The sequence below is a fragment of the Bombina bombina genome, chromosome 6, assembly GCF_027579735.1.
Source record: "Bombina bombina isolate aBomBom1 chromosome 6, aBomBom1.pri, whole genome shotgun sequence".
NCBI classification, from domain to species: domain Eukaryota; kingdom Metazoa; phylum Chordata; class Amphibia; order Anura; family Bombinatoridae; genus Bombina; species Bombina bombina.
In genome coordinates, this window is record NC_069504.1 from 690,652,549 (window position 1) to 690,664,978 (window position 12,430).

The following is a 12,430-nucleotide window of genomic DNA, read 5'->3' on the forward strand; positions in this document are numbered from 1 at the left end:
AAATACACCAAAATTAAAATGGTGCTTTAACAAACAATAAAAAAAAATATTGTAGAAAAACAATACTTGTCGAAGACTTAAAGTGATCATATTGCGATAGAAAAATGGTGCCAAGTCCTCCGATCTTGAGCTGGAAATCATAAAATATACACATAATTTTTCAATAATGATGTTGGCACAGAGATAAGCTATGAAACAAAAAGTATGAAAGTGAATATCTGTGCTGTAATGATTAGAATATAATATCACTAATAAGCCACTGCAACTATATTCTTGGTTCACAGCAGGGTCAGTTATTTGTCTCTAAAACATGGAGGTTTGCCAAACCCAAACATAAACTAATATTCTGCTGCAATGAGCAATTTCACCCGAGCTGGAGAGACTTTATGCCACACGCTGTGCATGAGCTGCCCTGGGCTTAAAGGGATACAGAACCACATTTTTTTCTTTCATGATTCAGATAGAGCATGCCCCTTTAAGCAACTTTCTAATTTACTCTTATTATCAATTTGTCTTTGTTTTCTTGGTATCTTTATTTGACAAAAAACAGGAATGTAAGCTTACATGACGGCCCATCTTTGGTTCCGCACCTGGGTACCGCTTGCTGATTGGTGTCTAAATGTACCCACCAATCAGCAAGCGCTACCCATGGTACTGAATCAAAAATGGGCCAGCTCGTAAGATTACATCCCTGTTTTTTCAAATAAAGATACCAAGGGAACAAAGAAAAATTGATAATAGAAGTAAATTAGAAAGTTGCTTAAAATTGCATGCTCTATCTGAATCATAAAATAAAAAAATTGGGTTCAGTGTCCCTTTAATATGCTGCAAAGCAATTAGCAACCTGCAGTATGTGTATTTATCCTGTACCCTGTGCCATAGCTGTCTAATTATATCTGAAATGGCAGTCACAAAATATCAGACAATTCGTCTCTGAATGCCAGAAGCAGCTGACTTAGATCCATGTTGTAGGCTTGTTCCACCTTGTAAATTACATGATACATAATTTCTCAGGGCATACTGTGCAATGAGTAATGTCTGGATTACCACAAAACTTTCAGAAGGACAAAAATGTATTTACATATCCAGGTAAAAAGCCTTAACTTTTGAATACAATTTGCTTTTTAAGGTTGGATAATAAAATGGAAGTTGTTTCCTGCGTATTGTCTAACATTCAAAAATAATGCCCCACCTTGAAATACACGTATTTCTACTTTTCTGATTTGTATATAGCACAATTAGACCAAATTACTCAGATTATATTATGACTAGCACATAATTATTATAAGGTACAAATAAAATATCATATAAAAACATATTTCACAAATAGACCATATAAATAAAGCATTGGTAATATAATACATTGAGGGGTAGTTATCAACGCGTCTACTTTACCTGCCTTCGCCGATTCAATACGCCCGCCTAAGCTCGCCTACCATCGCCGCCGCGGACCTGAATACGTTCGCCTAAGTTATCAATAAAGCTGTCAAAAAGCCGCGCACCAAGTACGGGGCGATGAGCAGCGGATTGTGAGAGTTATCACTCATCCGATCTCGCTGCTCTTCGGCTTTTTTACAGCTTTATTGCTAGCCTGTGACTAAGCACCCACACTAACTACACTGTTCTACCCCCTATACCGGCGCCCCCGGAGCCCCCCGCAACTCAATAAAGTTACTAACCCCTAAACCGCCGCTCCTAGACCCCGCCGCAACTCTTATTAATGTATTAACCCCTAAACCGCCGCTCCCGGACACCGCCGCCACCTACATTATACCTAGTAACCCCTATCCTGCCCCCCCTATACCGTCGCCCTCTATAATAAAGTTATTAACCCCTATCTTGCTGATCCCGCACCTTGCCGCAACTAAATAAATAGTTTAACCCCTAAACCGCCGCTCCCGGACCCCGCCGCAACCTATATTAAACTTATTAACCCCTAATCTGCCCCCCACTACACCGCCACCACTGTAATACATTTATTAACCCCTAAACCTAAGTCTAACACTAACCCTAGCACCCCCCTAACTTAAATATTAATTAAATAAATCTAAATAATATTTCTCTTATTAACTAAGTTAATCCTATTTAAAACGGAATACTTACCTTTAAAATAAACCCTAATATAGCTACAATATAAATAATAATTATATTGTAGCTATCTTAGGATTTATTTTTATTTTACAGGCAACTTTCAATTTATTTTAACTAGGTACAATAGCTATTAAATAGTTATTAACTATTTAATAGCTACCTAGCTAAAATAAAGAGAAATTTACCTGTAAAATAAAAACTAACCTAAGTTATAATTACACCTAACACTACACAATACTTAAATAAATTATTCCTATTTAAAACTAAATACTTACCTGTAAAATAAACTCTAAGATAGCTACAATATAACTAATAATTACATTGTAGCTATTTTAGGATTTATATTTATTTTACAGGTAACTTTGTATTTATTTTAGCTAGTTAGAATAGTTATTAAATAGTTATTAACTATTTAATAACTACCTAGCTAAAAGAAATACAAAATTACCTGTAAAATAAATCCTAACCTAAGTTACAATTAAACCTAACACTACACTATCATTAAATTAATTAAATAAATTAACTACAAATAACTACAATTAAATACAATTACATAAACTAACTAAAGTACAAAAAATAAAAAAAGCTAAGTTACAAAAAATAAAAAAAATAAGTTACAAACATTTAAAAAATATTACAACAATTTTAAGCTAATTACACCTAATCTAAGACCCCTAATAAAATAACAAAACCCCCAAAATAAAAAAATGCCCTACCCTATTCTAAATTAAAAAAGTTCAAAGCTCTTTTACCTTACCAGCCCTTAAAAGGGCCTTTTGCGGGGCATGCCCCAAAGAAAACTGATCTTTTGCCTGTAAAAGAAAAATACAACCCCCCCAACATTAAAACCCACCACCCACATACCCCTAATGTAACCCAAACCCCCCTTAAATAAACCTAACACTACCCCCCTGAAGATCATCCTACCTTGAGTTGTCTTCAGCCAGCCGACCCACCGATGGAACCGAAGAGGAGATCTGGAGCGGCAGAAGTGATCCTCCAAGGGGAGCTGAAGAAGTCTTCCATCCGATGAAGTCATCATCCAGGCGGCGCTGAAGAAGTCTTCCATCCGGGAGATGTCATCTTTCAAGCGGCGCTGAAGAAGTCTTCCATCCGGGCGATGTCATCTTCCAAGCGGGGTCTTCAATTTTCTTTCTTCAGGATCCATCTTCATCCCGCCGATGCGGAACATCCTTCTTCCCCGACGGACTAACGATCCAAGATGGCGTCCCTTCAATTCCGATTGGCTGATAGGATTCTATCAGCCAATCGGAATTAAGGTAGGAAAAATCAGATTGGCTAATTGAATCAGCCAATCAGATTGAGCTTGCATTCTATTGGCTGATCGGAACAGCCAATAGAATGCGAGCTCAATCTGATTGGCTGATTGGATCAGCCAATCGGATTGAACTTCAATCTGATTGGCTGATTCAATCAGCCAATCAGATTTTTCTTACCTTAATTCCGATTGGCTGATAGAATCCTATCAGCCAATTGGAATTGAAAGGACGCCATCTTGGATGACGTCCCTTAAAGGAGCCTTCATTCGTCGTTAGTCCGTCGGGGAAGAAGGATGTTCCGCGTCGGTGGGATGAAGATGGATCCTGAAGAAAGAAGATAGAAGACCCCGCTAGGAAGATGACATCACCCGGATGGAAGACTTCTTCAGCGCCGCTTGGAAGATGACATCGCCCGGATGTAAGACTTCTTCAGCGCCGCCTGGATGATGACTTCATCGGATGGAAGTATTCTTCAGCGCCCCTTGGAGGATCACTTCTGCCGCTCTGGATCTCCTCTTCGGTTCCATCGGTGGGTCGGCTGGCTGAAGACAACTCAAGGTAGGATGATCTTCATGGGGGTAGTGTTAGGTTTATTTAAGGGGGGGTTTGGGTTAGATTAGGGGTATGTGGGTGGTGGGTTTTAATGTTGGGGGGGTTGTATTTTTCTTTTACAGGCAAAAGAGCTGAATTCTTTGGGGCATGCCCCGCAAAAGGCCCTTTTAAGGGCTGGTAAGGTAAAAGAGCTTTGAACTTTTTTAATTTAGAATAGGGTAGGGCATTTTTTTATTTTGGGGGCTTTGTTATTTTATTAGGGGGCTTAGATTAGGTTTAATTAGCTTAAAATTGTTGTAATATTTTTTTAAATGTTTGTAACTTATTTTTTTTATTTTTTGTAACTTAGCTTTTTTATTTTTTGTACTTTAGTTAGTTTATGTAATTGTATTTAATTGTAGTTATTTGTAGTTAATTTATTTAATTAATTTAATGATAGTGTAGTGTTAGGTTTAATTGTAACTTAGGTTAGGATTTATTTTACAGGTAATTTTGTATTTCTTTTAGCTAGGTAGTTATTAAATAGTTAATAACTATTTAATAACTATTCTAACTAGCTAAAATAAATACAAAGTTACCTGTAAAATAAATATAAATCCTAAAATAGCTACAATGTAATTATTAATTACATTGCAGCTATCTTAGGGTTTATTTTATAGGTAAGTATTTAGTTTTAAATAGAAATAATTTATTAGGGGTGGTGGTTTAGGGGTTAACATGTTTATTATAGTGGCGGTGGGCTTCGGGAGCGGCGGTTTAGGGGGTAAACACTTTAATTAGTTGCGGCGGTGTAGGGGGGACAGATTAGGGGTGTTTAGACTTGGGGTACATGTTAGGGTGTTAGGTGTAGACAGCTCCCATAGGAATGAATGGGATGTCTGGCAGCAGCGAACATGAACTTTCGCTATGGTCAGACTCCCATTGATTCCTATGGGATCCGCTGCCTCCAGGGCGGTGGGTTGAAAACCAGGTACGCTGGGCCGGAAAAGTGCCGAGCGTACCTGCTAGTTTTTTGATAACTAGCAAAAGTAGTCAGATTGTGCCGCACTTGTGTGCGGAACATCTGGAGTGACGTAAGAATAGATCTGTGTCGGACTGAGTCCGGCGGATCGAAGCTTACGTCACAAAATTCTACTTTTACCGGTCTCTAGCCTTTGATAACTAAGGCGAATCAGCCTCGCCACAAATACGCTGCGGAATTCCAGCGTATTTGAGGTTGACGGCTTGATAACTACCCCCCATTGGATAAAAGGGACAGTAACTTTCATGGTGCAGATAGAACATGCAATTTTTTTTTTTTTTAATCATAAATTTTTATTTGGTTTTAGAAATAAAAGTAATACTTGTGGACACGAAGGACCCCTGCTCAAATAGACACAATCAAGGAGATCGGACACGCAGATCCGGTTACAACTACTACACAGACATTGATACATCGCAAGTAAAATTTGTGGTGAAAATAGTTCACCTAGATTGAACCCTGACATGGGCTCTAAATATGGGGGGGGGGGAGGGGTTGATGCGTATGAATTAAGGTTAATGCTCCAAGCAGCAAAGTCAGTACGCATTGCTTTTAATATATATGAATTTGACCGTATATATTAAGGATCAGGTTCTACATCCACACCAAGGAGTAAATGTTTACTTTAAAGAAAGGATAAGAATATTAGGAGGTGTCAGGGCTAGTTAAAGGAAATGATTACTTAGTAACTACATAGGACCTTTCTAAAGCTGATGGATAACCATAGGGTTACATATGTGGGAGTAATAACTAAAGAACAAGCATTCCCAAATAACTGATTGTCGATAGTGTTACCTACTTAGAGAGTAGGCTATAAAAAATCCTGAGGCAATTGATATACACATTGTACTTAGCACGCATTATAGTCAGCGCACACTGCACCTAACCCACGCACTGTACCCAGCACACACCGTACCCGGCACACACCGTACCCAGCACAAACCGTATCCGGCACACACCGTAACCGGCACACACCGTACCTGGCTCAAACAGCACCTGGCACACACTGCACCTAGCACACACTGCACCTAGCACACACAGCACCTAGCACACACAGCACCTAGCACAAACAGCACCTAGCACAAACAGCACCTAGCACAGATGTCACTTCACACAAACAGCACCTAGCACAGACAGCACCTAGCGCACACTGTACCTAGCACACACTGTACCTAGCACACACTGTACCTAGCACACTGTACCTAGCACAAACAGCTCCTAGCACAAACAGCACCTAGCACAAACAGCACCTAGCACAAACAGCACCTAGCACAGATGTCACTTCGCACAAACAGCACCTAGCACAACCTGTACCTAGCACAAACAGCACCTAGCACAAACAGCACCTAGCACACACTGTGCCTAGCCCACACTGTACCTAGCACACACTGTACCTAGCACACACAGCACCTAGCACACACAGCACCTAGCACAAACAGCACCTAGCACAGATGTCACTTCGCACAAACAGCACCTAGCACAGACAGCACCTAGCGCACACTGTACCTAGCACACACTGTACCTAGCACACACTGTACCTAGCACACACTGTACCTAGCACACACAGCACCTAGCACACACAGCACCTAGCACACACAGCACCTAGCACAAACAGCACCTAGCACAAACAGCACCTAGAACAAACAGCACCTAGCACAGATGTCACTTCGCACAAACAGCACCTAACACAGACTGTACCTAGCACACACTGTACCTAGCACACACTGTACCTAGCACAAACAGCACCTAGCACAAACAGCACCTAGCACAAGCAGCACCTAGCACACACTGTACCTAGCACACACTGTTCCTAGCACACACTGTGCCTAGCACACACTGTGCCTAGCACAAACAGCACCTAGCACAAACAGCCCCTGGCACAAACAGCACCTAGCACAGAAGTCACTTCGCACAAACAGCACCTAGCACAACCTGTACCTAGCACAAAGAGCACCTAGCACAAACAGCACCTAGCACAGACAGCACCTAGCACACACTGTACCTAGCACACACTGTACCTAGCACAAACAGCACCTAGCACCAACAGCACCTAGCACAGATGTCACTTCGCACAAACAGCACCTAGCACAACCTGTACCTAGCACAAACAGCACCTAGCACACACAGCACCTAGCACAGACAGCACCCAGCACAGATAGCACCCAACACAGACAGCACCCAGCACTGACAGCACCCACGGCACCTAGCACAAACAGTACCTAGTACAGACAGTACCTAGCGCAAACAGCACCTAGCGCAAACAGCACCTAGCACAAACAGCACCCAGCACAAATAGTACCTAGCACAAGCAATACCTAGCACGCACAGCACCTAGCACAAATAGCACCTAGCACAAACAGCACCAAGCACAAACAGCACCTAGCACAAACAGAAACCCAGCGCACGTAGCACCTAGCACAAACAGTACCTAGTACAGATGGCACTTAGCACAAACAGCACCTAGCACAAACAGCACCTAGAGCGAATAGCAACTAGCACAGATAGTACCTAGTACACACAATACATAGCACACACTGGGCCTAGGGTAAACAGTACCTGACATCATTATCATATAATTTTAAGGTTGCCTATTCATCTGCCTCATGTCAAAGCCTCTCTGTAAAAAAGCAAACAGGTAGTGTAGAAAAACATTAAAGATCTATATGTTATAATACCCTTCTAGTATTATGGATATATTTATATACTCCTACAAGGTGCTTAATACCCAAGCTACGGTGTTGGTATATCTACTGCAATACCTGCTTCACTATCCCCATCCATTTCTCCAGGGGCCACCCACCATCCCCCAAAGAATGCTGACATGCAGATGCAATGGTAGCGTATTAAATGATATATCATGTGTATAACCTTGGATTAAATAATAAATATAATATTTAGGAAGCAGGATCAAGCAATATAATAAATGACAGCCTCGACTCTTATACTTTATATCTGAGAGTGTAAACTGTAGTACTACATTAGATGTAGAGGTAATTAGAGCATAGATAAATGAGAATGGCTAAATAGGTATAATGAACTATGGAGATTATAGATAATTTAATGTATAATAGCTGGGTACCTCTCACCCTATGACAGCATCCCTAAGATACAGGCAGCAACATTAAAAAGAGGGCTGGTCTCTAATTTCTAAAAATGATAATAAAATATCTGCAATAACATCGGTGCCACTATTCCATTTAAATACATCACTTTGGGGGCCCTCTCAAACCCCCTCATGATACCCAAATACAGAAGTGAGACTGTTATATCAAGCATGGTATCTTATACCTAACCCTCAGAAATACTATATGGCTAGAACGGCATGGTTTACACATTATGCCCAATATAGATATCTGCATCTTAGCATTGTGGCCAAGATGCAGCTTACTGGAATACAACATAATTTGAATATATAGAAGAAAACTAAGCAAGATGCCAACTCTGTGCATATTATGCTATGCAGTGCAAAACAACCCCTCAAAGAATAACTGATTGTCATTCGGCCTGTAAACATGTTAAGGAGACAGAAACCAGGGCATCAGTGAATAACATATTTCCAGAGATAGTAATAGCGTATCTATAGTGGCAGCAGCCCACATCAGTCTGAATGGTAAGGCACCTTAGCCCGACTACTGTTATAGTCTCTGTAGAAGGACAGGGGCAAGACGTGCCATGCACTGATCCTAGAGAAACCGATGCTAGAGTTTACAGCTAGCCCCTTTGTTATTAAGTTAGTCCTCTTTGCCATCGTGATCAGTCTCCTCACAACGGGTTTCGGCGGCTCTATGTCCATTAAAGAGAGGATAGACGAGGGCTGCCAGTGTATGGCTCTATGCATGTGGATGCGACATTACGCACTTGCTAACAAAGATGTCGGGTCACGCTAGACTCCACAGTCTGCAGTCCTCCGGATCCATGCACTCAGGCACTCAGTCGCATGTCCCAGAGATCACTGCCGATCAGTCCAGGGATCAGGTCTCTTGACTCAGTAAGCTGTTGGCGTCGTATTGCTTTTTATTTATCGGTTATTAGCGCTTGAATGTGCAGATGCTAAAGCCCTTTATAAGTCTGCAGTGATCCTGCAGTTCTGTAATTTTATGTCGTCTTCCCCCACGTGTAGTTGGTTGAAGAAAAACTGAAGCTGGCAGCTAAAATCCTTGTCGGAACTGAAAGCCCTGCAGCATCGATACCGCAAAGGAGCTATGGGGTAGATGGGAGAGTACTCGTTCAGGCTGGGTATGTGCAGCAACGGCTCTGGGCCGCAAGGAGACACTCTGGTACTGAAGGCAGGCTTTGTTTGCGGCCTGCACCGCGGCTCAGCTGGAGGTCCCTTCTTAAAAGTTATGGCCCAAACAAGCAATCCAGAGGAGCGCCAGTCATGTCCTTCGTTGGTGGTAACACTTTTGGGGCATATTTTTTAGACTGTGCAGTCCTGGGAAAAAGCTCTGTTGCCTTTGTCTCAGGAGCTCTAGTGTGGTGCGGCCATCTTGGACGCCCACATGCTCCTCCCCCCAGAACATGCAATTTTAAACAACTTTCAGATTTACTTCCATTAACTAGATTGTTTTTTTCTTTTGGTATCCCTTGTTGATAGACTTAAGAGTACCAATGCAATGCACTGCTGGGAGCTAGGTGTTGATTGGTGGCTGCACATATATGTACAAATTGGTCATCTACCCCTTTTTAAACTAACATTAACCCCTTCACACTCTCCAGTGCTAGCTTTGACATAAATAGAAACCCTCATAGATGATTTTCATGCTCTATGACCACTGCAAGACATTTAACCTCTCACAAAGCTCCACCACCCATTACACATTACTTTTTCCATCTTGGTTGACTTACCTTATAGAACTCTTAACAAATGTGTTAGTCAACTAAAGAAGCCCTCACCAAAATATAATCTCTTACATTAGTCTTGATTCCAGCATTGTTGTTTTTCCATCTTGACTGAAGCCATCATTTATCATATTCACCTTCTCCAAAGGGGAACTTGATCGATGCCCTTTTACAGTCAGGTACACTTCCATGTTGTCCAGCATTTGTAGGCGGGTGCTCGGTGGGATTTTGTGAATAGCGCAAAACAGGTGTTTTCAATATGTTTAACCATTGCTATTAAATAGTATATATGTGATCTAATATATGTAATATATATATATATATTATTATTAAAATACATGTTATATATTAATTATTATCATCATAATATATATATATATATATATATATATATATATATATATATATATATATATATATATATATATATATATATGTATGTGTGATTCTAATGAAATTTATTGGAAAGGCGAGATAGCGGAAATAACAACCACAACATCTAGAAATGGAGTTTAGCCAACCTATTCGTAAAATATATCTTTTTAATTGATATTTGCATCTTCATGATTTCAATTTACAGTACTTTTGCCTTTTTAAACTAGATCCCTCTCAGCAATCACATCTTAGGGATTGGGATTTATGCCTAGATTTCAAATGGAACTAAAAAATATTAGTGCTTTTGTCAAATTAAATCAATAGTAATCTTATTTTTGTATTTATCTTACAAGTTTGAGTGAAAACTTAAGCTGTGCTAATATCTGGAGGTTGGATAGCACTGGTGCGCAAAATCCTTTACATAATAGACTCTTATGGGGGCGTGTTGTAAAACTAATGGTGCCATTTTAGATGCAACCGCACACTGTATTAGACATGTCTGTAAAAGTAAAAGAAAGCGGAAACCAAATTGGTTTTCCAAAGAAGTAGCACATGCTGTAAAGACAAAAAAGATAGCTTATAAAAATTACAGACACACACAAGCAGATGATGATATGAAAATATGGAGACTCCAACAAAAAAAGACTGAACAGTTAATTAGGAAGGTTAAAGCTCATGCAGAAGAGAAGATAGCACAGTCAGTAAAACATGGGGACAAAACATTCTTTAGATATATCAGTGAAAGAAGAAAAAATAAGGTAGGAATAGTAAAATTGAAATCAGTTGATGGTAGAATAATACAAGGAGATAAGCAAATTGCAGACTGTCTCAATGATTACTTCTGTTCTGTTTTCACAAAAAGATTGTGAAGATAGAATGTCTACATTAAAGGGACAGTCAAGTCCAAAAAAAACTTTCATTTTTCAAATAAGGCATGTAATTTTAAACAACTTTCCAATTTACTTTTATCAACAGTTTTGCTTTGTTCTCTTGGTATTCTAGTTGAAAGCAAACCTAGGAAGGCACATATGATAATTTCTAAGCCCTTGAAGGCCGCCTCTATTTTATTTACTTTCCACAGCAGGGGAGAGCAAGCTCATGTAGAACATATAGATAGCATTGTGATCACGCTCGTGGCTAGTGGCAGACATGCACTAATTCGCTAAAATGCAAGTCAATAGATAATAACTAAAAGTCATGTGATTAGGGGAGGTCAGAAGATGCTTAGATACAAGTTAGTCACAGAAGTAGAAAGTATATTAATAAAACATTGTTGGTTTTGCAAAACTGGGGAATGGGTAATAAAGGGATTATCTATCTTTTTAAACAACAATAATTCTGGTGTTGACTGTCCCTTTAAGGGATGCTACAGAATATAGAAACAAGCTTAACAGTAATCTTTTTGCAGAGGATGAGGTTTTGTTAGCATTATCAAAAATAAATGTTAAAAAGGCAGTGGGTCCTGATAATATTCATCCAAGGGTTTTAAAAGAACTTCGATCAGTTCTAACTGTCCCATTAACTGATCTGTTTATTCAGTCACTAATAACAGGAGCTGTCCCAGATGATTGGAGAATAGCAAATGTAATACCTCTTCATAAAAAGGGCAGTAGAGAAGAATCAGGGGGTCCATCCGATAAAAATCGTCGCCCGCAAAAGCCGGCGACGCCAATAATTGCGCGGATTTGGTATCCTATATACGGCGTAAGCTAGAAGTTACGCGCGTAGATTTCTGGCGTCGCCCGTAGTTTTTTGGCCCATAGACTGACATACAAAACACGCGCAATTTGCTATCCAATATACGGCGTAAGGACTTACGCGCGCAGATTTTACAAAATCTATTCCATTCTCAGCTCGCCACAAATTGAAGGCGCAGGTACCCTTGCACTGACTTAGAAACCAACGTAACTCTCAGAAGGCCTAACAAATGCATGCTTAACAATATACATAGCAGCAGCTTGTTCACAAATAGTTAACCTCTTAAAAGCATTTATTATTCCTGCCCCTGCAAGTGTGTCAAACCAATCACAAACAGCACAACCTCTCACCTGCAGCCTTAAAACACCTGCAAATGCACACCCTCATTAGCCACCATGTTTCCCTTGCAGTATATTGCATTTAGAGTCAGACAGCGTCGTGGGGCACAAGGGGTGCTGGAACCCCTACAAGCCCCTGTTTTGGATGGTATCCCTGCTGCTGAGGTCCCTGGTCATGGTGCTGTAGCTGTCCCTGCTCCAGCTGCTGCTGCTGCCCTCCCTGCTCCTCCTGCTGT